The sequence below is a fragment of the Pseudorca crassidens genome, chromosome 3 (assembly GCF_039906515.1).
Source record: "Pseudorca crassidens isolate mPseCra1 chromosome 3, mPseCra1.hap1, whole genome shotgun sequence".
NCBI lineage: Eukaryota > Metazoa > Chordata > Mammalia > Artiodactyla > Delphinidae > Pseudorca > Pseudorca crassidens.
Genome location: NC_090298.1, coordinates 102,781,153 through 102,807,152, shown reverse-complemented (window position 1 = coordinate 102,807,152; position 26,000 = coordinate 102,781,153).

Below are 26,000 nucleotides of genomic sequence, written 5' to 3'. Positions count from 1 at the left end.
ATTACCTTCCACAGACCTTTGTGCCAAGACCGTCCATCATCTCAGCCATGCCTTTCCTGATCATCCTATCTAACCTACACCCACTCACCCTACAGTTTCCATCTCCCTTCCCTGCTTCATTAGCCTCCATAACACTTGTCACCTGACATTCTATGTGATTTACTTGTTGACTGTCCATCTCCCACTAGAGTATAAACAGCGCAAGGTCAGGGAGTTTTGTTATATCCCCAGTGACTAGAAAAATATCTGACATGTACTAGGCACTGGATGAATATCTGTTCAGTAAAGAAATGGAAGAACAGATGAATATCTTTTATATGAAAGATTAGCTTATAGCAAATTCATGCCCTTTTTCTACCAAAATAATAAAATTATTATGCATTTGTCTGTCTTAAAATTATTTTCCATGGAAAGTCCATGGTGACAAAAATATGAGTCAAAGACCTCACGTCTAATCCAGGATTAGATGTTGTGTGACCTCTCTGACCCTCAGTTTTCATAAAAGGAAAATGAAAATGATAATATCTTGCCTAACTCAAAGAGTTTCTACGAGGATAAAACATTATATATGTAAAAGCATTTTGAAAACTGTAAAGCTTTTCTGTGTAAGTTATTATTATTTCCTGTGAAGTTATCTTCCCTAAGGAAGTTGCTTTGTACTTCAGGTAAAGTAATAAAGCATTTCTCGGGCAAGACAAGTCATCTGAACAAATTGGATGCCTTGTTTACTTTATAGTCCAGAAATAAGGGAGGTGATGGGGCCCTTTGAACATTGTTTCACCATGAATTCTAAGCAGCAATTATCAATGCCTACAAGTTGTCTTGATCTATCTAACTTGGTTAAAACTCTGGTGACACATTTGGCAGAAATGAGTAGAAACTATCAGTGAGGTTTACTTAAGGGTCCTCAAGCCACAAGTATTTATTGAATACCTAATAGCCCTATGCTAGATGCTGAAAGGAGAAGCTAATTGCCTAAGATTGTAAGCCCTCTGGCCACAAGTGTAGTTTAATACAGTATAGAATCTTAGCATGTATAAGCAAATGTGCTTTATATCTGAGTGGCTATGGTTGTAATATGATCATTTCTAGCACCTGCCCACTTGCCCCGTCTCAGATACTGCCTGTGCTATCTCCTATTTTATGCTCTACCAACTCTAGTCCCCTTATGGCTTCCACCAAACACCAGGACAATCCTGTATCTTTATTCTTGGTGTTGCCTCCACCTCAATTGACTTCTCTCTTTCTCCTATTTTCCTTTTTTTTTTCAACTTTTCCTCCTACTCTCCATTCTCCTGCTGAAACATGTTAATCCTTTGAGATTCAGCTTAGCCATCAACTTTTGCAGTTCATTCAGGTCGCCTCACCCCATCAATCTTGTTGAATTTGAGGCTGCTCCATCTCCTATTCTCCAGCAGCACAAAGGATAATATCTAAGTTGCTCTCAGAATGAAAATGTGAAGTCTTTTCCCGGACAGCATGCTCTGATCCTGGCCTCCTGCTGTGCCTCATCTCCCACTAAACTCCCCTACAAATATTGGCCTCCTTTATGTTGTTCAAACTCTTCCAACATGCCGAACTTAGGTCTTAGGGTCTTTGCATTTGCTGTTTTCTCTGCCTAGTCGCACTATTTATGTATCAATTCAAATGTTATCTCCTCAAATATTTGTGAAACACTTGATTGCAAACCCACTGCTCCCAATATGTAATAAGGCTAAAGAAATGTTTGTTGAGCTGACCTGAAAAGATGCCATAATCTCTGAAACTCACTGTCAGAAGAGACTGTAGCCTTCCTTCCAGTGAATATCGTCCTACACAGCAGCACTTCTCTACCATGTCAAGGTGTTCTATTTCTGAAGCAGTCGAATTTTGCTAATAACTCACAAGATCTTAGAACTTTTATCTTTTGATCTTAGACATCAGTCCAGGCTCTTCATTTTATAAATAAGAAAACTGTGGTATTGCTTGCAATCACAGAATCCTGAGCCATAGCAACTTCATGATTTTCAAAGCAGGAGTGTGGATTCTGAGTTACCAGCCAGACGGAGTTGTGTGCATGAGGTTGAGATAGAGCAAGGAGGTAGAAATCAGGCGAGGGCCAGTTCCTATTGTGGAGCCTGCCTAAATGCCAACTTCTCAATTCCCTCTGAATCTGGGTCCCCTGTAGTCCCATCATCCCCCTGCATTCGACTATTCCCTACGGAAAGCACAGAGAGGAGGCCGTGTGATCTCAGACTTGGCAAGAGAAGGCAAGCAGTAAAGCATGAATTTTAGGGCAACATCTTAGTGTTTGGACTGTTAGTGCTTGACAGACTGGGACTGGGTCACATAAGAGAGCCAGAGACACCCATGTAATGTGGACTGTTGATTTTGAATTCTGAGAGCCTCAAGAGTGTTGGTACTGTCTCTTGGTCACCCAGTGCAAATGGCAACCCCAGTGTGGGACTAAAGGCAGAATGGGGCTTCTCAAAGTTAGACAAATTCAATGATTGTTGATTTGCTTGGACTTAAAGACCTGGTGGGACTCCAAGTTTCCATCCATGGTTACATCAGACTGAAAGGGTAGAGGTGTACAGGTGCAACTGGGGGTGTTGAACCAGGGACTGACAGCTTTAGGAAGAATCTCTTTAACAGTCCACTGTAAATAGTAATCTACATCTAACATCTACAGTGTTCTTAATAAAAGTTTAATCAAATTCCAAATATCAAAGAATCAAGGATTTTCACGGTCATCAGTTTAATACCTGATATTAGCAGGAAGCAGTCCAAAAGCGTGACAAAGGCATAATCTATCCTACTGACCAAAACTAAACTGAATTCAAACCAAACATTAGTTTCCATATTTTTCAAATTCTAATCAACACACCGATAATTATACATAGGGAGGAAGCTCTACACGGCTGGCTAGAAACATTGAAGTTCTTGATTTTCTTTTGAGTCCTGCTTACTAGGTAATATCATAATTTGGCTGCTATATTTTCCTACCTGTCATTTAGTTGGCCCCAAGTATGGCTTTAATTAATATATTGCATTGCTTAGGGACTTCCCTGGCGGTCCAGTGGTTAAGACTCCGCGTTTCCACTGCAGGGGGTGTGGGTTTGATCCCTGGTTGGGGAACAAAGATCCCACATGCCCCGCAGCGCAGCCAAATACACACACACACACACACACACACACACACACATACATACATACATATATACACTCTCACACACACACACACACACACACACACACACACACACACACACACATATATATGTTATTGCCTAAAAATACTGTGGACACCCTGAAAATCATCAGTTGATGTGATCATCAATCTTGAGGTTTAGTTTCTTTCTTACATTTTATATCTTATTATAACCCCTTGAATTCATTCATTGAAAAAGGTGTTTTTTTATAGTTATGGTTATTGTAATTAAAATATGCTGTCATAATCAGTATTCCAGAATCATGATCAGGTAGGATATCGAAAAGGAGAAGTAGAGGGTTACAATGGAAAGAACTACGTTCTAGGCCTAACTCTTGATTATTAGCTCTTTTTTTGCAGTACGCAGGCCTCTCCTGTTGTGGAACACAGGCTCCGGACACGCAGGCTCAGTGGCCATGGCTCACGGTCCTAGCCGCTCCACGGCACGTGGGATCTTCCCCAATCGGGGCACGAACCCATGTCCCGTGCATCGGCGGGCGGACTCTCAACCACTGCGCCACCAGGGAAGCCCGATTATTAGCTCTTGATTTTGGACAAGTCACCTTCTCTGAGCCTTGGATCTCTTGTCTGAAAAATTAGTGGGCTGAGCAACAGAGAGTCAGAAAGTCAAATATCTCCACAGAATTCAGGTTGACTAAGTATGTAACAGAAGCTTGCAGGCTGGATTGAAACTTTAGCAAACTGATGTACTAGATCTAAAGGGGATACAATGACTCTGCTTCAAATGTTACTCCTTCCTCTGAGTATTCAAAAGGAGCCAGACATAGATGTTTATATATGGAATCTCATCTTTTTTTTTTTTTTTTGCGATACGCGGGCCTCTCACTGTTGTGGTCTCGCCCGTTGCGGAGCAGAGGCTCCGGACGCGCAGGCTCAGCGGCCATGGCTCACGGGCCCAGCCGCTCTGCGGCATGTGGGATCTTCCCGGACCAGGGCACGAACCCGTGTCCCCTGCATCGGCAGGCGGACTCTTAACCACTGCGCCACCAGGGAAGCCCAAATGTCATCATTTTTAAAGTTTACAATTAATATATACTAAAAAAATGATTGTATGAAGTCAAGAAAACATATCTGAGGTTATGTTTAGCCTATGGACTGACTTTATATGATATTTGGATAAAGAACATTTAAAATTCTTTCAAGGTGTCAAATGTCATGAATGAAAACCAGGTCGTGCCATCATTCAAGTGTTGTGATGTCTACTCTCATTGTAGATGATGGTGATACGGAAACCAAAAAGAGCAGTGAGTGGTCTCCCAGGGAAAACTTGACTGTTTGCATTGGTTGGCCCTTTGTTCCATCCTTCTCATTGTGTTTTGCCTCCTGCCTGGATCTGTAACGCTCATCCTCAGTTCAGGTTCCGCTCAGAAAGTGGTCATACTGGGACAAGAGAATCACATGATCCAGGAAGAATTGATTTAGCTTTCAATTTACTGAATCATCTTTTCATAAGGGAACTAAGACAGTTTTCAACAAGTTAGAATACTGAAACGACTGTAACAGTATAATGGATGAGTTATGAACAAATAAAATCTTTTCTCAAACCTAGGTTATTTTTCTAGTTTAATAAGCAGAATTGAGACTGTGAAGTTGTCCAGTCAGCATTGTTTAATCATTAACACTAGGTTTCATGCAAATTGCCTGTAATGATGTGTGGAGTTGAATGAATTAATTATATATGGAGAGGAAGTTCTGAACAGCTGGGCAGAAACTTTGAAGTTCTCAGTTCCCTTTTGGATTCTGCTTCCTAAATAATATCGTAACTTGGCTGCTACAGTTTTCTCCCTACTCAGATTCCCCCTTAAACTTTATTGCCTAAAATCCCCACAGGATAAACTCTGTTGATTCTTTTGAATTCAGGTTGACAGCAGAGTTTGAGGTCATCAACTGGTAACACTGAAGTTTGAACATATGTCTTTTGTTAGCATGAAAATTCTGCAGCCACTAAATATTGTCTAAATAAGCGCATATGTGCTTTTAGACCATGTCATTCATGTCTTTATCTTGAGCAAACACACGTACCACACCCATTCTTAACCCAGTTCTCCCATTACTGCTGTCATCAGACTCTCTGGAAAGAGGTTGTCTCTAATAGTCTTCATCTCTACAATCACCTTTGAACTTTGAATGAATATTTTTCCTCAGGCTACATTTACATGTTCAATGTTTTATAATACTGCAAGTGAAATGGTTTTGCACACTGCCGGAGTCCTACATTACTTGTGGCAAAGTGGTGATTTGTTATGCTGAGTGACATTTAGTTAAAGATACAAAAAAAAAAAAAAAAAAAAGTGAGGTAGAAAGGGAGAGGAGAAGAGAAAAGCCTTGGTTCACACAGCAGGCTTTGTGTCTAATCTGAATAACGTCCAACCCTGCTGAGGTCTCTTATCTTAATGACTTTGCTAAAGAAGTTGTCTTGTCAAATCTATTTAAAAGCTTTTGCCTTATATGAATAATTTACCAACAGAGGCAATTTGGGAACATTCTGACGAGATTAAAAAAAAAAAAAGCTCAGTGATAAGGAGCTAGCTTGAAAGAGCTGAATATAATAGAAAAGTTTCATAGGATTCTGGGACTAGTCCTCAAAGGGTCAGTACAGTAGATTATTTTTTTGGTTTTAAAGAGGACTCTTCCTAAAGATTTCTATTTAGAGAAACAGCCCATTTAAAAAGATACAAATTCAAGGAAGGGAATCCGTAATGTCCCCATAGTGATTTAGTCTGTTACCTTTTTAAAAACACCCACCTATTAGAAGAATTTTACTTATATTTTCATAATTCTGTTTTAAAGTCTTTACTTCAGTAGAGTTAGAGAGGATCCTGACATTATTCTTATATATTCTAGAGTCACCTATGGAACAGTGATTTCCATGGTTCTTGCCCTCTCAAGGGAAAGAATTCAGTCTAGAAACATAGAGCAGGTTTAAGCAGCAAGTGTTTTATTAAGCAGAGCGAAAGTATGCCCCCGAGAAAGGATGAGAGCAGTCTGTCTGGAAACCAGAAGCAGCCCTACCATGGGGTAGTTTTGGGTTTTTTAGAGTGGTGGTCCCTCCTTGTGTCCTGTGTCATTTGACTGACAAGTTGATCGACAGCTTTAGGTTATATAACTTTTCTTCTACTGCGCAGGCACTTACCCATAAGCACCCAAATGAAACCCATGGTGGGTGTGGGGCAAAAACTGCAATGTTAACTTATTACAGATACGGCATACTGAATCCCAGGTTATGTTTAGTCACCTTTTAGGTCTTGGTGGGCCTGCACGAAGGCCCTGATTCTGATCCTGGAAACTTAGTGGTGGTCCTTGATTGGAAGAGGGAGGATCTCTGGGCATGTTCTGATGACCAGAGTTCAGTTGGGGGAGGGGAAGATGACCCCGTCCAGGATGGGGCAGGACGCACTTATGTCTAACTAGCTACCTAACGCTAGGACTGTACTGACCACTGGGCTGTCATCATTGTATGAAGGTCATCCTCTTCACTGGACAGTGATATCATGTGCTTGATGAGGCAATGATCTGATTTTTCTTTGGTCATATCATTATAATAAAAAAAAATCCCTAGGACTTATTGGAAATGTAGACAAAAAGAGCTACTATCAGCCCCTCTTTGAGGACTCCCCATTTTCGGGTATTTTGGGGCTTACACCCACTTGAAAGCTGGATATATCTCAATCAGTACCTGCTCACACTGGAGGAAATGGATATTGAAAACTTGCTGTGTAGCAGACGTTTAGAAAGTGCTGGACTAAAAGATATTAGAATAGGGAAGTGAGAAAATTTAATATGCAAGAAACCAAATGATGGACTGGGCACTGATACTCATTAGAGCTACTCTCTGTCAGCCCCTCCTCACCATCATCTGTTTAAACATGTAGGTAGAGAGGAAATCCAGGTCACCTATGAGATTTTCATGGGCCTGAGTGCTCCCAGTAAAGTCATAAAAGCCTCATCCGTGCTTATCTTAACGTTGGCAACCTCCATGCAAAGCAGAATCACTTAAGTAGATAATGGACAAGAAAGAGCTTCTCTTGGCTTTTTCAAGGTTTCAACCAGAATCTTGTCCAAAATAAACATTTCATCAAATGCATTAAGCTCTAGGATTAGGATCTGACTGGATCTCAGAGGCTTAAAAGTAAGTAGAAAATGTGTCAAGTGAAAATGTGGCAGCGTGGGGAGAGGAGGAGACTGAGCCTGGGCAAGTTAGTAAAAGCAATTGTGTGGATGTCAGATTCTGGCAGACCCGACCCCCCGGCAGAGCAGGCCCTCCAGCTGCTCTGCTGCAGTTGCAGGAATCTCTTGGTGCTGCTTCCCATAAAGAGTTTCTTTCCTTTGTACAAGAGAGGCAGCAAAAGGAAGAAACACATCACTGCAAATGGCAGGAGACCAGGGCCAGGGCAAAGGTGAGAAAAAAAAATGGGGCATCTGGCTCTGTGGGTGGAGAGTTAGGGAGTCAAAGGCTGACCGTGTCCTCCACAGCAGACCGCGTGCCAGCAGCACTGCCTGGCCTTCAATATGGTACGACCTTTGAATCTTCCATTGTTAGTACCTAAACTCCAGGACCCTCTGGATCAAATTCGGATTGCAAATCTGGCACCTTCTAGAATCTGGGAAGTTGGAGTTGGGGTATTCATGTGAATCTCCTCACATCTGTTGGAACGTCTCAAAATTCAGAGTATTTTGGAACTCCAATAAATGCTTATTTGATGATGATTTTCCAATGCTTTTATAGGTATTAGGGAAAGAGGGTAAGATAAAATTCCTTCCGACAGGGGCTCCAACAGAGAACTTGTCATTTTTATTTGCTTGGGAGAGTAAATGCTCTTTTTTTGCTTATATCCTTTGGAATTTTTCTTTATTACTTTTTGTTACTTCCAACCCTGCAGATCAGCAAATCATCCCAATTAGAGTTGCCAGATTTAGTAAATAAAAATACAGGGCCACTTACATTGCAATTTCAGATAAACAATGAATACTTTTTTTTTTAGTATCAGTGTGTCCCAAATGTTGCATGTCCCAAATGTATATTGGTCTTATTATGTTAGGCAATATATGCTTCTTTTTTTTTTCCAAAATGTTCCTATGGGTTATCATATTCAGAAAATAAATATACAGGATTCCTGGTTAAATCTGAGTTTCAGGTAAATAACAAATAACTAGCTATTAGGCATTCTTATACTAAAATATATTTGTTGTTTATCTGAAATTCATATTTAATGGGGTGTCCTGTATTTAATCTGGCAACCTAAATCCCGATGCTAAGAATAGATTCTTGCATCTTTTCATCTTGTTAAATTTTTTGAGTCCTCTACGAATTATTATGTACAAGGTGTTATGGACTGAATGTCTGTGTCCCCCCGCCCCCAACTCATATGTTGAAGCCCTAACACCCAGTGTGCTGGTGTTTGGAGTCAAGGCCTTTAGGAGGTAACTAGGGTTAGGTAAGGTCATGAGAGTAAGGTTCTACCATGGGATTAATGCTCTTTTAAGAAGAGACACCAGAGCGCTCTCTCTCTCTCTCTCTCTCTCTCTCTCTCTCTCTCTCTCTGTCTTTTCCCCTCCCCTCTCCCCCTCCCTTCTGTGCTAGAGCTTAGGCTCCCACAAAGAAAAGGTCATGTGAGGGGCTTCCTTGGTGGTCTAGTGGTAAAGAATCCACCTTCCAATGCAGGGGACGCAGATTCGATCCCTGCTCGGGGAACTAAGATCCCACATGCTGCAGGGCACCTAAGCCCATGCGCCACAACTACTGAACTCGCGTGCCTCAACGTGAGAGCCTGTGTGCCGCAAACTATGGAGTCCACGTGCTCTGGAGTCCGCGCCACAACTAGAGAAGAGAAAACTCGCACGCCACAACTAGAGAGAGGCCTACATACCACAACAAGCACTGCAACGAGCACTGCAACGAAAGATCCCACATGCCACAACGAAGATCCCGCATGCCACAGTGAAGATCCCGCATGCCACAAAGAAGATCAAACGTGCCACAGCAAAGACCCGACACAGCCAAATAAATAAATATTAAAATAAATAAAATGTCATGTGAGCAAGATGGTGGTGGCCTATACGCCAAGAGAAGAGACCTCAGAATAGAAACCAACCATGCTGGCACCCTGATCTTGGACCTCCAGCCTCCAGAACTAGATGACAATACATTTCTGTCGTTCTAAGCCACCCAGGTTTAGAATTAATGCACTGTCTGACTTGTTTCTTGACTGTGTCGTGCCGTTTTACATCATCTGATTTTGTTCATGCCATTATCGGGATCTGCAATGTCCTACCACCCACCTCTCTCTGTTGACTCTTACTCCAAGGCCTAGCAAAAACTCTGCGAAAACTTCCCTGAGCGTGTTCCCTCCAGGCAGAATAAATTGGTCCTTCATCCAAGCTCACACAGACATTTGTTGGCCCCTCTACTCTAGTACTATCATGTGCTATTGTTTCTAGTCATTCAACACCTAATGAACATTGCAAATATTTGTTGGGCATGTAAAGTGCATAGCACAGTGCTAAGTATGTGTATACTCTCATCTATCTTTCACATAAACCCTGGGTGAAGCAGGTTTTATTGGTAGTTCTGTCTACAGATGTGGAAACTTAATGTGAGAAGAGTTAAGTAAATGGTGCAAGATCATGAATCTAGGAAGCATCAAAGCCAGAATTCAAATTCAGGCCGTCTGATTCCACAGTCTGCTCTTTCAGCTACTCTGGCACGTTGTCTTTCCTTTATCAGAGATTACTGTGCTTTCAACTTCCTACCTTAGCGCCCCACCTAGAGCAGCGTGAATAAAGTGTTTGTGGAACTAGAGGGTATCATTGTATTCAGTTGCAATAACTGTGATATAGGTAGTTAGTCTTAGGTGAATAGGACAGAACAAATTTGCAAAGGAGAGCAATCAAGTTTACTAGAGATTTGAAAAGGTTTTAGTTAATCTTTGGTTATAATATTTATCACATAGTCACTTCTCATGTATTGAAAAATACTATTAAGTTGTCACCAAGATAAATAACATATCTCTCAACATTTACTACACTTTTTCCAAACTTTTAATTGATTTTGATTCATTCCAGATACTTTTTTTCAATATATCCACTGACCTGAATTGGAAAAAGCTGGAAAAATTAGTATTTCTCTGTGAGATATAAAGATTGGGTTTCAGAAGTATTTTCTTCTAAATAAGTATTTACTGAAAGTTTGCTTAGTGCAAGGTAGTGTTGTAGAGGTAATGGTAGTGATATGGTTGATATCATAAACAAGTACCACTGGAAGATTATAGAAACTTTCTTTACGGGTAAGTTTTACAAATATTTATTTTTATTTGTTTGAGGTCAAAATGATGTTCTTTTTTTCTCATGTCCTTATAAGACATGTCATTTTCTTGCTAAAATCCAAGGACGTCTTATGCAAGAGATTAATGTTCTTTTTTTTTTTTTCTTTGCGATACGCGGGACTCTCACTGTTGTGGCCTCTCCCATTGCGGAGCACAGGCTCCAGACGCGCAGGCCCAGCGGCCATGGCTCATGGGCCCAGCCGCTCCGCAGCATGTGGGATCTTCCCGGACCAGGGCACGAACCCGCGTCCCCTGCATCGGCAGGTGGACTCTCAACCACTGCGCCACCAGGGAAGCCCGAGAGTAATGTTCTTAAAGAAGTGTTTCCTAAATGTTGAATGTTACTGTTATCAGAAAAAGTATTCAAGTATAGGAAATCAAAACAATATCAGTTTTATTTATTTGTTTTAAGTGCAGGATTTCTCATAGCCTTAATTTGCTAAGTCATCTTGAATCCCAAAGATGAGAAATTGTAGCATTTTGCATATTTATTTGACAACAGATTTTTTTTCTCCTTTACCTTCTCAATGAGGTGATCCAAGGAAAACATTTTAAGTTTTTGTTTGTGTTTTTTTTTTTTTCGGTATGCGGGCCCCTTACTGTTGTGGCCTCTCCCGTTGCGGAGCACAAGCTCCGGAGGCTCAGGCTCAGCGGCCATGGCTCACGGGCCCAGCCGCTCCGTGGCATGTGGGATCTTCCCGGACCGGGGCACGAACCTGTGTCCCCTGCATTGGCAGGCGGACTCTCAACCACTGCGCCACCAGGGAAGCCCAAGTATTTTTGATTTACGTTACTTTGCTAAGAATTAGAAGAAAACCTTTTTTTTGCTGTTGCTTTAAAATCAGTTTTTCTCTTTTGAGTAGTATTTTTCTTGGAATAACCTTCATTCAGTTAACAAGCTTATAAATAATTTAAAACTTAAGCTCTATATTATCCTACTCATTAACACTACGTTAGATGGACAAGTTACAGTTTTTCTTTTCCTCAGTAAATTACAACTGAACATTGAGTTTTTTTGCTGACTACTGCATTTTCTTCTCCTTGAATTTAGATCAAGATGCATCTTTAGTCATTACATTCTATCACATTCTTTTTTTCCTTATAAATTTATTTATTTATTATTTACTTATTTTTGGCTGTGTTGGGTCTCCGTTGCTGCGCGCCGACTTTCTCCAGTTGCGGTGAGCGGGGTTACTCTTCTTTGCGGTGCACGGGCTTCTCATTGCAATGGCTTCTCTCGTTGTGGAGCACGGACTCTAGGCACACAGGCTTCAGTAGTTGTGGCTCGCGGGCTCTAGAGTGCAGGCTTAGTAGCTGTGGTGCACAGGCTTAGTTGCTCTGTGGCATGTGAGATCTTCCCGGACCAGGGCTCGAACCCGTGTCCCCTGCATTGGCAGGTGGATTCTTAGCCACTGTGCCACCAGCGAAGTCCTCTATCATATTCTTGTAAATGAATTAATGAGTAATGAATTAAACAAATAGCATATGTGTTGGAAATTTAGGAAGGTGTGTGTATAGTTAATTGTGTAATTACTGATGTCGCATTTTTAAAATAACTGAATTCAGCCTTGATAAGTGAAATCACAAAAATCAAAGACCTGAGAAGGAATAAAGAGTTAAAATCAGTAGCTGTATTTTTGTTCAGGTGTATGAAGAGCTGCTAAATAGTTAAATATTAACTACATATTTATATTATGCAGTTAGGATACCAGGCAGTAATATGTAGCAAAATTAAGACTGTGTTCACAGAATCGAAAGAATTTCAAATTGGTAACTGCTGCTCTTCCTTAAAGGAGCCATAGAATATAGTAGCTGTAGAATATTCTCGGAGCAAGTGTTGAGACAGTGACTCCTAGGCCTGGCAGCTTCATTCTTCATTCAGGTTGGGGCATTTTGTTCGCATTTAAACAATGAAAACCTTAAATTTTGGGAGAGAGAAAAAAGCAAGGGCAGGACTGTTTTTTGTATATTTCACCAACAGAGATTCATATACAAGAGTTAAATGATATTCACGTTTAACAGTGATAATGAACCTACTGAATTATAAATAATTCAACTCCCACACTCTTCCTCCCTCCTTTCTCTTCCATCTGGTTCTTTCCAGGAAATAGCTATTTAGAAATATTGAATAAATATCTGTTGCAAGAAACTAAGGTACAGAGGAGAACATATCTGACAGTTTGTCCTGAGAATTAGTAGACATTTTTCTGCTACTGTGAAAGTTCCAAATAAAGGATCGAGAGACTTTAGGATCTGATCAGACAACATTATATTTGAAACTAAGAATTCGGGCTGAATATCTTAAAGCTGGTAAAAAAAAAAATATATCCATTCTCAGAAGAAATTCTTAAGGGCAGTCAAACTAACGCTTATTAAATACCCACTGTAGTAGCTTTATATGTAGGTGATTTTATATAATCCTCACCATAACACTGTGAGGTGGATATTATCTCCATTTTGTTGATAAGGATCCTAAAATGCAGAGGAATTATGTAACTTGATTAAATTTATATAGTACGTGGAAGAGCAGATTTGAACTTGAATCTTTAGACATGCCCTTGATATTTTTCAGTAGTCATTCCATTCCAACACCATGCTTCCCTCTCCTCTTGTCTTTCATTTCACTGGAGTCATATTGGTGTGTGATCAGGACATAGGGATAGAGACCTAGACTGGGGGAAAGATCTGTCTCTTACATCTCTATGTAGGTCAACAGCAATCAGGTTGCTTGTGGAGATCTCAAGCTAGTTTTATTTTAATTGAATATAGAGTAAGCTGGAGGAGTACAATGATATAGAACATCAGAGTCTAACCCAGGATAGTTGTAGTAGTGCTTCATTCTTTGCATTCCTTCCCCATCCTCAATATAGACTTGTATGCTGGTATTAAGAGCAGGGTTTTAAAAAAATTTTCCTTCCCTCCTTCCCTCTTTTCTTCCCTTTCCCTCTCCATGACTCTCTCTTTCCTTCCCCTTCCTCTCTTCCTTCCCTTACTACTTCCTGCTTTTTGTAGAATTCTCTGGATGCCTCCTCAGTACCCCTTTTCTATTTTCAACTTCTAGGTATTTCCCTAATGGCTCTTATCTTGGGGTTGATGCCACCTGTTGATCCAGATATGAATCTTGCTTGGCTTGGGCCACTCAGTATAATCTCACTGCCCTTTTCCCAGCCATTGGTTCAAAAATAGGGGATAATCCTCCAAGCTTAAGTGGCCTTTTATTTTCACCTGGATGGTGAGGTTATGCAAATACAATGTCTGACACTGAGGAGGCCATTTTGCTACCAACGGGAAAGCCAACTCCAAGATAAGACTATAGAAGAGAACAGAGCCAAAGAATCCCAGAGACGTGGAGGCAGAACTGACCAACCCTCTGCAGTTTATAGCTTCTGGGTTTTTAAAAAAGTTTTTATTAGAGTACAGGTGATTTACAGTGTTGTGTTAGTTTCAGGTGTACAGCACAGTGAATCAGTTATACATATACATATATCCATTCTTTTTTAGATTCTTTTCCCATATAGGCCATTACAGAGTTTTGAGTAGAGTTCCCTACGCTATACAGTAGGTCCTTATTAGTTACCTATTTTATATATAGTAGTGTGTATATGTCAAACCCAATCTTCCAATTTACCCTTCCCCCACCCCTTACCCCCTGGTAACCATAAGTTTATTTTCTATATCTGCAACTCTGTTTCTGTTTTATAGGTAAGTTCATTTGTACCCTTTTTTTAGATTCCACATATAAGCGATATCATTTGATATTTGTCTTTCTCTGGCTGACTTACTTCACTCAGTATGACAGTCTTTAGGTCCATCCATATTGTTGCAGATGGCATTATTTTGTTCTTTTTTCTGGCTGGGTAACTTTCCATTGTATATATGTAACACATTTTCTTTATCCATTCCTCTGTTGATGGACATCTAGGTTGCTTCCATGTCCTGGCTATTGTAAATAGTGCTGCAATGAACATTGGGGTTCATGTATCTTTTCAAATTATGGTTTTCTCTCGATATATGCCCAGGAGTGGGATTGCTGGATCATATGGTAGCTCTATTTTTAGATTTTTAAGGAATCTCCATACTGTTCTCCGTAGTGACTGTACCAACTTACATGGCCACCAACAGTGTAGGAGAGTTCCCTTTTCTCCACACCCTCTCCAGCATTTGTTGTTTGTAGATTTTTTAATGATGGCCATTCTGACCGGTGTGAGGTGATACCTCATTGTAGTTTTTTTTTTTTTGCGGTACGCGGGCCTCTCACTGTTGTGGCCTCTCCCGTTGTGGAGCACAGGCTCCGGACGCGCAGGCTCAGTGGCCATGGCTCACGGGCCCAGCCACTCTGATGCATGTGGGATCTTCCCGGACTGGGGCACGAACCCGTGTCCCCTGCACCGGCAGGTGGACTCTCAACCACTGCACCACCAGGGAAGCCCTCATTGTAGTTTTGATTTGCATTTCTCTAATAATTAGTGATGTTGAGCATCTTTTCATGTGCTTTTTAGCCATCTGCATGTCTTCTTTGGAGAATTGTCTATTTAGATCTTCCACCCATTTTTTTTATTGGGTTGGTTGTTTTTTTGATATTGAGCTGCATAAGGTGTTTACATGTTTTGGAGATTAATCCCTTGTTGGTTGCTTCATTTGCAAATATTTTCTCCCATTCTGAGGGTTGTCTTTTCATTTTGTTTATGGTCTCCTTTGCTGTGCAAAAGCTTTTAAGTTTCATTAGGTCCCATTTGTTTATTTTTGTTTTTATTTTTATTACTCTAGGAGGTGGATCCAAAAAGATACTGCTGTGGTTTCTGTCAAAGTGTGTTCTGCCTATGTTTTCCTCTAAGAGTTTTACACTGTCTGGCCTTACATTGAGGTCTTTGATCCATTTTGAGTTTATTTTTGTGTATGGTGTTAAGGAGTGTTCTAATTTCATTTTTTTACATGTAGCTGTCCAATTTTCTTTATATGGTTCAATAAATCACCTTAATATCTAAGCCAACTTAATGTGGATTTTCAGCTACTTGCTATGGAAAATATTCTCAATGATTGCATTCTCCCTCCTCTCAATAGGAATTTATTAAGCGCCTATCGTGTTTCAAAGTTCTGTATTCTGACTATCAGGGAGTACAAAGAAGTAAAATCTCTCTCAGAAAGAGGCTATACCTCCATTTTTTTAGTCTACAAATTCTGTTTGTGCCACTTCTACACCTCTTTTACTGTGGACAATTTTTTCACTTTTGGCCCTGTCCTGGGTGCTGGACCATCAGCCTGACCTAATCTTCTGTGTTAGACCCCATGTATTTGAGAAGAGGAATTACTTACTATTTGAATTAAAAGATCTCTAGGACCAAATACAAGTCCACTCCTGAGGCCTGTTTTTGTTCACTGATCTCTAAGAGAGCAACAGTGTTTTATCTTGTCAGAGAACAGAGGTCTGATTTGGATCATCCTTCTTCTGTTAGTGCTGTCTCTTTGTATCAGGTGAGTCCTAACTGTTTCAGTGCAAAGTGGGGAAAAGGATGGAGTAAAAAGCTTGTTGTGGGAAGAGTTGGAGCTAGAGGCCAAGTTCATCCAGTGATGATGCTAAGTTGTAGACCCTGGAGAGCAGAGTCCCCTCTACTCTAACTACCACAGTGCTGGTGCTGCAACAGTAGGAACCAGCAGCATAAGGACTAGGTCAAATAGTCATGCATGCATCCTGTACTGTTTATCCATTCATTTTTTCAACATATTCGTTAAACTCCTACTATATATATAGCACACACTGGGGACTTAGAAGAAGTTCACGCTTTGGTAGAGGGAATAGAAACATAAATGAGTAGGTGTAAAGGCAGAGTGATAGAGGTAAGGGGAGTAATTCCTCTATCCAGGGGTCAGGAAAGGTTTGGTGTAGGGGACAATGCAAAGACTAAGGGCCCCAGAAGTGGTCATGCTCACGCTCCTGGAAGAATTGGAACCAAATTTGGTCTCCTGAGTTCTGGTCTAAACTAACATGTGTCTTGAAAGATGTATCACGTTACCCTGTTGTGAAGAGGCTAATTGAATCAGTATGAAAGAAATATCCAGAAGAATGGATTTGGGAATGACAAATAATTTTGAGAAAAGAGGAATCTAGACATCAAGACCAGAGATATTCGCTGAGAAGCATGAAGAAGCAAGAAATTGAATTAAACCTGAAAGGAGCATCAGCTGTGAAAAAAATCACATGCTCAGTTGTCCTTCAAAATGAAATTGTACAAGAAAACGTCTACACAGCCAGGACAGCAGACTGCAAAAGTAGGAGTGGACGAATTAGAGCTGCTCTAAAGACATGCTATCACTTTCTGCTGGTGGCCACATTTTCTGTATCTGTGGTGGTTTGGGTTTCTGTGTGAGCACTCCATAAAGACCCATATTCTACTTATCCTTTATAGAAATTTCCTAAAGGGAAAAGGGGGGATTTTACTGACCACCCAACAGACTTAAACTGAAGGCCTACTTTGTGGTAAGTGCTATACTAGATCCTGTTTTTCAGTCTTCCCAAGTTATTTGTTTATATACCTTCTCCTTCCGAAAGAAATAAGACTACTAACAAAGATGAGTAAAATGTAACATGGTGCCGTTAAAAAAAAATTCTTTCCTGGTACTGCTTTTAACCCTGTCAAATTCTGCTTTTTCTATTGGATGGACCTTGCAATTTCCCCCTCATTTTGGTTATGAAAATTTAAGCCAGCTTAGTTGTAACTCCAACCTATAAACTCCAATTCAAATTTTCAGGTTTAATTCTCCCGTCACCAGTTTGAAGTTCTCTTGGACAGTTTAGATACCAAGTTATAAGAATTCAGATTGAAATGACTTTGATACATCCCTTTCCCCTTCTCATTTCTGTTCCTATCTCCTCATGTGTCAGGGAGGGAAAGACGGCCTTCTGTTGCTGGTCGCCTAAAATGTCCATGTCTAGAAGTGCCCCAGGTTTCCAAAACTCTGGTTTTATGTAGTTCCAGTTGCTGCCGGTGGCCTCTGCTGACATAGTGGTCTTGCGTAAATGAATATAGTTGCTTTGAGGGAATGATCAGATCCAGTCAGCCCCTCTGTCACCAAAGACACCTCAGAGAGGCATAGCTACGTCTCCAGCTTCATTTGTGGCCTACCGGCTTGACAACCTCCTGCCCTTTTCCAACCCTACGCCCCTCAGGTGGAGCCACAGAACCTTTGAGGTCTTCTACCCTTGCCGAGGGTGCTTCTGTGGCACCCTGTTTCAAAAGGAACAGCAGGAGTTTAATTTATATTGGTGACTGAAGAATGACACAGAGAGGTCCATGCCATTGAAAGAAGAATTTCGTTCTTACATTTCCTGAGAGAAGGGGATACACCATGCCACGCAGGGTCACATGGAGAAGTACCAGGTTTTGCTCAGGAGGCAGAAACAGAAGTGAGGGGACAGCCTAGGCTGGAACTTTTATTGGAGTTTCTGTGGGAAAGACAAGGCAGAGCAGAATAAATGGTTTAGGATTGGCTAGTTTGAATCATGTTAGTGAACTCTGGGCTCTAGGGATGGTCTTTGTCATCTGGTACTTGGCCTTGCATTGATTTAGAGCAGGGGAAATATTGGTTTGTATGTGAGAGCTCGATAGAGCAGATGGTTGGGGAGTTCGGGTTTGGGATTGGTTGGTTTGCGTATGAAAGGTGTGCTTTCAGTCCTTTGCTCTCTCTAGGAATTGGCTAGTGCTGGGAGGGGCAGTTTCCCCAGCCAGCAAGATTTTTAAGATGTCAAAACTTTATAAAATACAGAAAATAAAAAACAAGATGAATACTCATTCATCCTATGGTCCCTATATACCTTTCCAGCCAGCCCTTCCAAATCTCTAGACCAGAAAGGACACTGTCTCTATATCCAAGTGCATCTCCAGCACTTCAGAAGAGTGTGTCCCATTTTTTCCGGAGTCCCTCAATATCTCCTCTCAGAAAGCAACACTGAGGGGAGTGGGTGGCTTGTAGGTTCTGTGTCCCAGGTGGACTCCAGGAGGAATGAAGGGAAAATCATCACCTATGGCTATGGACTAAATTGTGTCCCCCACCCCCATCCCAAATTCCTATGCTAAAGCCCCCACCCCTAATGTGACTGTTTTTGGAGATAGGACCTATGAAGAGGTAATTAAGGTTAAGTGAGGCCATAACGGTGGGGCCCAGGTATGACATAACTAGTACCCTTGTAGGAAGAGATACCGGAGAGCTCTCTCTCCTTCCTTCCTTTTCCACTGTGCATAGATGTTACCAGAATCAGGTTCGGCTGCTCATCCCTCGAAAGCCAAGACTTGAGAGACAGGTGCTGGTAGGAACTGAGAGATTACTTTATTCAGGCAACCTGGGGAGAAGGCGGACTCGTGTCCAAAAACCAACTCTGAAGATTCTGCTTGACCATGAAAGTTTTTAAAGGGAGAATCATTTGGAGAGGGGCTCAGAGTCTTCATTATCTTCCAGTGTGTGCAGACTGTCTTCTGATTGGTTGGTGGTAAGGCAACAGGCCTGTGTTCCAGGAATCTTGTGCTCGGCCTGAAGCTACCATCCTCCACCTGGGTGGGGACCTTAGTTTCTGCAGAAGCACTCAAAGGTATTGTTACGTATATCCCTTGAGGAGGATCCAGGACCCTGCCCTAAGGCTGCACTATTCTTTCTTGACAGCTCCTCCTTTGTTTCTTCATCCCCCTCCTTTCCCTGATAAGCAACTCTTTGAATCTACCCTTTGGAACTCAGGGAAGGTCAAGGAGGCTGAATGAAGCCTTTTTCCTACAAATAAGAAACAGAGGACTCAGAAAGGATTTTTACTCGGGTTGGCCCCACAGGGTCCTGCTCTATTCATAGAGAAAAGCTGTGTGAGGGAACAGTGAGATGGTGGCTGCCCTTCAGAATGAAACCTACCTTGATGGCAGCTTGATTTTGGACTTCCCAGCCTCCAGACTGGGAGAAACAAATTGCTGTTATTTAAGCCACCCAGTCTGTGGTATTTTGCTATGGCAGCTCAAGCAGACTAATACGCCTAGGAACACCTAATTCCCACAGGTTGATGGTGCCTATTTTAAATCCCTCTTCTCCATTCTCTTTTATCCTCTGCTCATAATGGACTTAGGAGATCACGGTGGTGGTGGTGGTGGTGGTGGTGTCATCATATCAGTGCTAGGGCAGCGTCTTCAAAACTCTAGGAAAATTTGCTTCAACTGATAGTGGTTAACTGGTGACTCTAACTTGTGCCTTAATTGCAATTTTAGGATAGATCCCACTCAACACTCTGTTGTATTTCCTAGTTGTCCACATAGAAATGGAAACGTAACGTAGCTTACTTCACGTGGGTTATTTTTCCCTGTGTATGTAAGTCTTACCTTTCTACTCTTATTGTAAATTCCCTGAAGACAGCACTCCGAAGAGTCTGGTATTGTGCTTGCTGGTGGGAAGAAAGAAAATGCTCTGCTGTTTTGCTTATTTGGGGAGTGGTATCTCCTGTTAGTTCCTCAGCCTTAGGCTGCCTTTGTCACCTGCTGAGATCACCATGGAGAATCCTGCCTTCACACCCAGGAATATGTAAAACCCAGTGACTCTAGGCAAAAGGGAAGGACTCATTAGTCACATGGAATTTGTTTACAAGTAAATTTAACTTGCCCAATAAACCAGGTTGTTTATTACCTAAAAACCATTTGAAGAAACCGCAGCTCAATTGAAACCAGAGCTTGGCTTTTTCTTGTTTTCATCCCACTGTCTGGTGGCCCTGTTTCTTTTACAAGCAGACACCGCCTGGAAGCTACAATTGCTGCGGGGTCATAACCAGGGGTCCTCCATAGGCCACAGATTCCAGAATCAAGAACAGGTGCAGGCACACCCGCTCCACAGACAAAGATATTTTGTTTGAATGGGTACAACATGGAAGAATGGGATGTATTAATAGCTAAAAAGCGTCTTTATTAACAGTAGAACAGCTGGCATTTCTCTATGACAGCGCTCATCCCAATCCATTTTATCCAACTGCAGAAGCATCAGCACGCTCTACCAGAGAACTAAGGGGACCACACGCAAGCAGTCAGCCATTCAACAGCACTCTAATTGCTTCACAGTTGGAAATATGTTCTCCTCAGCCACTGTTATTCTTTGCGGAGGAATTGTTGGTGCACTACCCTATCTAGAATCAAGTGCTGCTAATGCAGATAAGCTGCTTGAAGAAACTTCTTTGTCTTACGAGGTCTTGTGAGCCATCCTCTATGGGGGATGCTCCCTGGTCGCGGCTGAGGATAAATTCCTGGTGCTGGGTACCAGGTGGAAAGCTGATGCAGGGAATCTCAGCATCTCTGTCATCTCCTAGCAAAGTGGTTCCCCTAAAGAGGGAAAAATAAACTCCCAACTCATAAAGATCCTGTTAGACCCTGCTTGAGAACCTTTCTTCAGGGCATCCTACTGAGCAGAAGAATAGATTCAGTGAGTCAGTGCAGATGTATAAATGCCTGTACGCCAAGTCTCCGAGCAGTGGGGAAGCTGTGCTGGGAGGAATCCGTGTCAGGGTATAATCAGGTTAACACAGGTAAGAGGGAGGAAAGAGGGGAAGGAATTGCAGGGTGGGTAAAAGCACAACCGAGGAAACTAATTTAAAACAAGACCTGGAACATCTAGCCAGACACACAAAAACAAAAATGTATTCCCTCGGTGTATTTATCAAAGAAGGATCTGGAGAGACATTATTAAATCAGTCACATGTCAAATAAAGGAGGCTGGGATCCTTTCTTATTCTTTTCAAATATTGTTTTGTTTTCTTTGTGTGCTTGTTTCATTTGCAGTTTGCCTAGTCTAAGAAAACATTGTTTGCAGAGCATTGTATTTCTGCCTTTTTACAGGGTAATTCCTGTTTGGTGAGTTTTCAAAGTATCCTTTGGGGGAGAATATTAAAAAAGCTCTTGTCTGTATTTAGCCCAGACAAATATAGGCAGATACAAAATTATAAAATCTTCCTGATTTGCATGGCTCTCTTTGTCCTCTCTAATCATTTGGGAATTAAATGACTCAGAAGAATAAGAAGTATTGTTTAGAATGTGCCAATCAGGCCACTGATCCATCTCTAGCTCACCCAAGTTATTGTTGGGACTTCCTGTTTTGTCTTTTTTAGCATGTAGCTCTAGGTAATAAAATTATAGATTACTCTCATTTATCTCCTCCCGTTTTGTCAAAATGCCCCCAAATGGCTTTCGAACAATATATATATTTTTATGCCTACTGATGGTACTTTCTGAATAAAGAAACACATCTTTGGCCATGGTAATAAATTCAGATGAAATAGAAATCATTGTTGAAAATAAAATAGACCCGAGAGAGCCCGGGACAGTGAAAATCACCCTTTCACAAAGAAAGTCACCAAAGCTTTAATGAAAGGCAGCAAAGACCCTGGAGGCCAAGCAACAGGCTCCAAACAGAGGCAAAAGGTCATGTCTTTTATACGAACTCTTTTATATTGCTTCCACGATGGGTTAAGTTTTCAGAGCAGCATAAATTCCCCCCAAGAATCCTTACATTCTCAGCCCTCCTGCCAACAAAGTGAAGATGCGTATGCATCTGTTTGGAAATCTCCCAAAGGCACATGTGAAATGGGCCAAGCAGCTTCTGCTGCCAGACCATCGGCAGAGCCCAGAGCCTCACGCAGAGGACTTCATTTTCAGGGCGAAGGCACCTGCAGACAATGCTGGGAAGGGAGGAGGGGGAGGCGAGGATATTTTTGGCAACAGGATGCCAGGGTCTGCTTAGAGTGGAATAAACAAATCAGACTTCTCTCTACTCAGTGGGGATATTTAAAGGGACACTTCTGCCCAAGCATGTGCATTTTTTTAAACTAACATTATCTGCGTACAGGACTGACCTGATTCCCCCACCCCCACCCCCGCAATCCTAACACATACATATACATACACTCAACATTATTTTGCTGTCCGGTTGAGCTCATAGTCAGGGAAAGATGGTATCTCTGGCCCTTAGGATTCAGGATTTCTTGACCACTATAAATCAACACCTTTCATTTCCCGGGACATGTAAAACAATTCAGAGAAGATTCCATGTTTACCCGTGCTCAGGCAGGCATGTTCAAGAGAGTATCTGACTCTTGGACCTTTTCTGAAGTGCATACCTGTGTGATGTTGAGCACGTTACTTCTTGTAGTCAGTAATGGCCTCCATGTTTGGTCCATGTCTCACCTGGGTAATATGAACGTACATCTTGATATTTGTTATATAGGAATAGGAAAAGTGTGCATTTTTTATATGTTTAACCCTTTCAAAGTTTGGATAATTTTTACAATAGTCTTATGACATGGAACAGTTATTCTATGTCAGTCTGTTGAACCCAGGTTTGTATGCCCAAGGCCAAACAAACCAAAACATCGGAGTTTGGAGCAGAGGAAGGTTTATGGCAAGGGCTGTGTAAAGAGAAAGGGGTGGCTCATGGTCAAAAGACCCAAACTCCCTGATGGGTTTCAGGGAAGCATTTTGAAAGGCAAGGTGAAGGAGGGGAGTCACAGGGTGTGTGATCAGCTTGTGTGCAATTCTCTGATTGGCTGATGGTGAGGGAAAAGGGCAGTGTCACAGGGGTTAACGTTGTCAATCCTCAGGCTCCAGTACATCTGGGGGCTACGTGCTCAAGGTCATCAAGTAGTTAACTTCTTCCATTTGGTGGGGGTTTTAGCATCTTTAAAGCAGCTCAGGAAATGTGCATCAGGTACTGTTATCTTATGTACTTCAGGGAGGAGCTGAAGATTCTGTGACTGCTGGATGGCTGATTTACTGTTTCAATTCTTACTGGTTCCCCTGGTCCAACTGCTATTTTTGTCACTACATTTTCACATCCTTTCAATCATTAATTCTTGAGCCAGGCTTCTGTGACTCAGAGGAGGCCTGAGAGACTGCAGCTTTTCTACAAACAAGAGGCAAACAAAGGACATGGAGGGAGGGGGTCTGTGCCAGGAAGGCTCCATAGGGTCCTACTCAGTTACAATTCTATATACGAAAGTACTAATGGCTCAAAAGACACACACTAGTCCATGGTACCAGAAGCCTCCCCGTTAAGCTGGGCTTTCCCTTCAGCCTAGCACTAACTAATTTTTAGTAGAAATAAAATTTCATAGGGAGACGATAAGTAAAATTGCATGTGACTGGGGGTGCCACAGCCATGTGTCTCATCAAAATTATCCAGAAAGTGTGACGATAGTTGTCATCATTTCAGTTTTTACTCTTTTGTATCAGTCTACCTGTATACCCAGTCAGACTCTACCCAAGTTTTAGATCTTTTCTTCATGGAGTTTTAGTGCTCTTATCTAATCTTACTTCTAAGGCATATTCTGCGTAGCTGTGTGTCCTAGTTCTTCATCTGTATAACTGGGACCCTGGTCCCAGATTCTTTTTTCCCCATAAGGGATACTGATTGCATAGATATGATAAACCTTCCAACTCTGAGACAGTTCTAACTCTCCATGCCAACCACGTGACATTCTAGCCAGTGCTGGCATAGTCGTGTCCTACTTTGGCTCTGAGTAGGGATAGAACGTGCCATCTGGGAAGAGTAACTGCCCTTCTCCATGTGCCAGACTTGCCAGGAAGCCGCTGACCATGTGTGCTTGAGGACAAGCTCCTCTCTCTTTTGTGGCACCTAGCAGAGTGTCCAGGCCACAGCCTGGTTGTTCAGCCAGAGGTCCTGTTCCCACCAGGGGGAGCAGAAGGGGACAGGAATCCTGATGGCAGTAAGTCTACAGGGGGAGCTTATTCCTTGATGAATACCTTCGTGATTCTTTTAAACTCTCTGCTGATTTGGTTTGGTCTTTAGTATGTGGACTCTGGTGTCTCAGAGTCTGGCCTTTTATTAAGTGACTGCAGGGCTAATGTTGACATTGTCTGATGTGAAGCATGCCAGGCTTTCCTCAAGAGACTGCTGAGGCAGTGATGCACTATTCCACCAGATTTATTCAGCTTCTGAAAGTTTATATGTTTTTAATTGAGGTATAATTGACATATAACATTATATCAATTTCAAGTGTACAACATGATTCAATATTCGTATATATTGAAAAATGACCACCACCATAAGTCTTTAGTATCTCTCACCATACATAGTTACAATTTGTTTCCTTGTGATGAGGATTTTTAAGATCTAATCCCTTAATAACTTTCAAATTTGCAGTACAATATTATTAACTATAGTCACCATGCTGTACGTTACATCCTCATGACTTATTTATTCTATAACTAGAAGTTTGTACCTTTTGACCCCCTTCACTCATTTTGCCCACTCCCACCCCCCTCCTCTGGCAACCACCAGCCTGTTTTCTGGATCTACGAGCTTGGGTTTTTCTGAAGGTGTATTTTTAATATTAACAGATGGACTGGATGAACCGATTATGGTACTTGTATCTGATGGAATATCAAGAGCCCATTAGAAAGGATGGTGTAGCGCTAAGTTTATTGACCTGGAAAGATTCTCATGACACAATAACAGGTGCAAAATTATTCCCCTTATGTAAAATTGCAGATATTTATATTTCTATACATTTATATGTGTAGACAGGTGTCTAGAGGGTTGTTTATAATTTAACTCTGGTCATCTCTGGGTGGTAGATTTTGATATGACTTACACAATTTTTTTTTCCTATTGTAACTATGTGAGGTGTTGGATGTGTTGGCGTACTTCATCATGGTATTCATTTTGCAATATATACATATATCAAATCATTACGTTGTATGCATTAAACTTACACAACGTTATCTGTCAATTATACCTCAAAAATGCCAGAAAAATATTTTTTTTCCTAATAGTTGTGTGTGTGTGTGTGTGTGGGGGGGTGTAATTTAAAAATTTTTTTGGAGTGAGAAAGTCTTATTTTTTGTAGCAGGAGAAAATAAAGCTAACTTCGTTTTGAGAAAAGATGTCCTCTGGGTTTTTTTGAGCCGCTTTGCAATTTCATCCTCTTGAGCAGTATCAGAAAACATTTACAAAGTGTTTATTTGTGATTGAGGCATTTTTTGACACTAGGAAAAGAGTCATTTAGATGAACCTTAAGCCTGCCCTTCCACAGCAAAATCAAGCAGGAACATAAAAGATGTACCGACAACCAAGTAAAAATAAACTCGTGTATTCAACAGAGATGAATAGTCAATGTTTCCCTAATCTCTATTGCCTGTTTCATTTTCAAGTCTATGAAGACACCAGTCAGAACTAATTTACATGTACAGGATATGGATATGAAATTTTGAATTGCTCAGATACAGTTGCCACAGGGATCTGGGAATTCCAAAGGTAGGCAAGATCTGTAAGGTCATTTAATTCAACTGTCCCCCTAGTATATGATTCCTTTCCTGCATGTAGCTCTCATATCGAATGAGAAGCCAGCAAGTTTCTGATCATTTATAGTCTGCCAGAGCTCTCAAGAGAAAAGAACAGGCTTCTTAATCTCCCTGAGAATATGCTTGGAAAGCAGTTAATGGCAT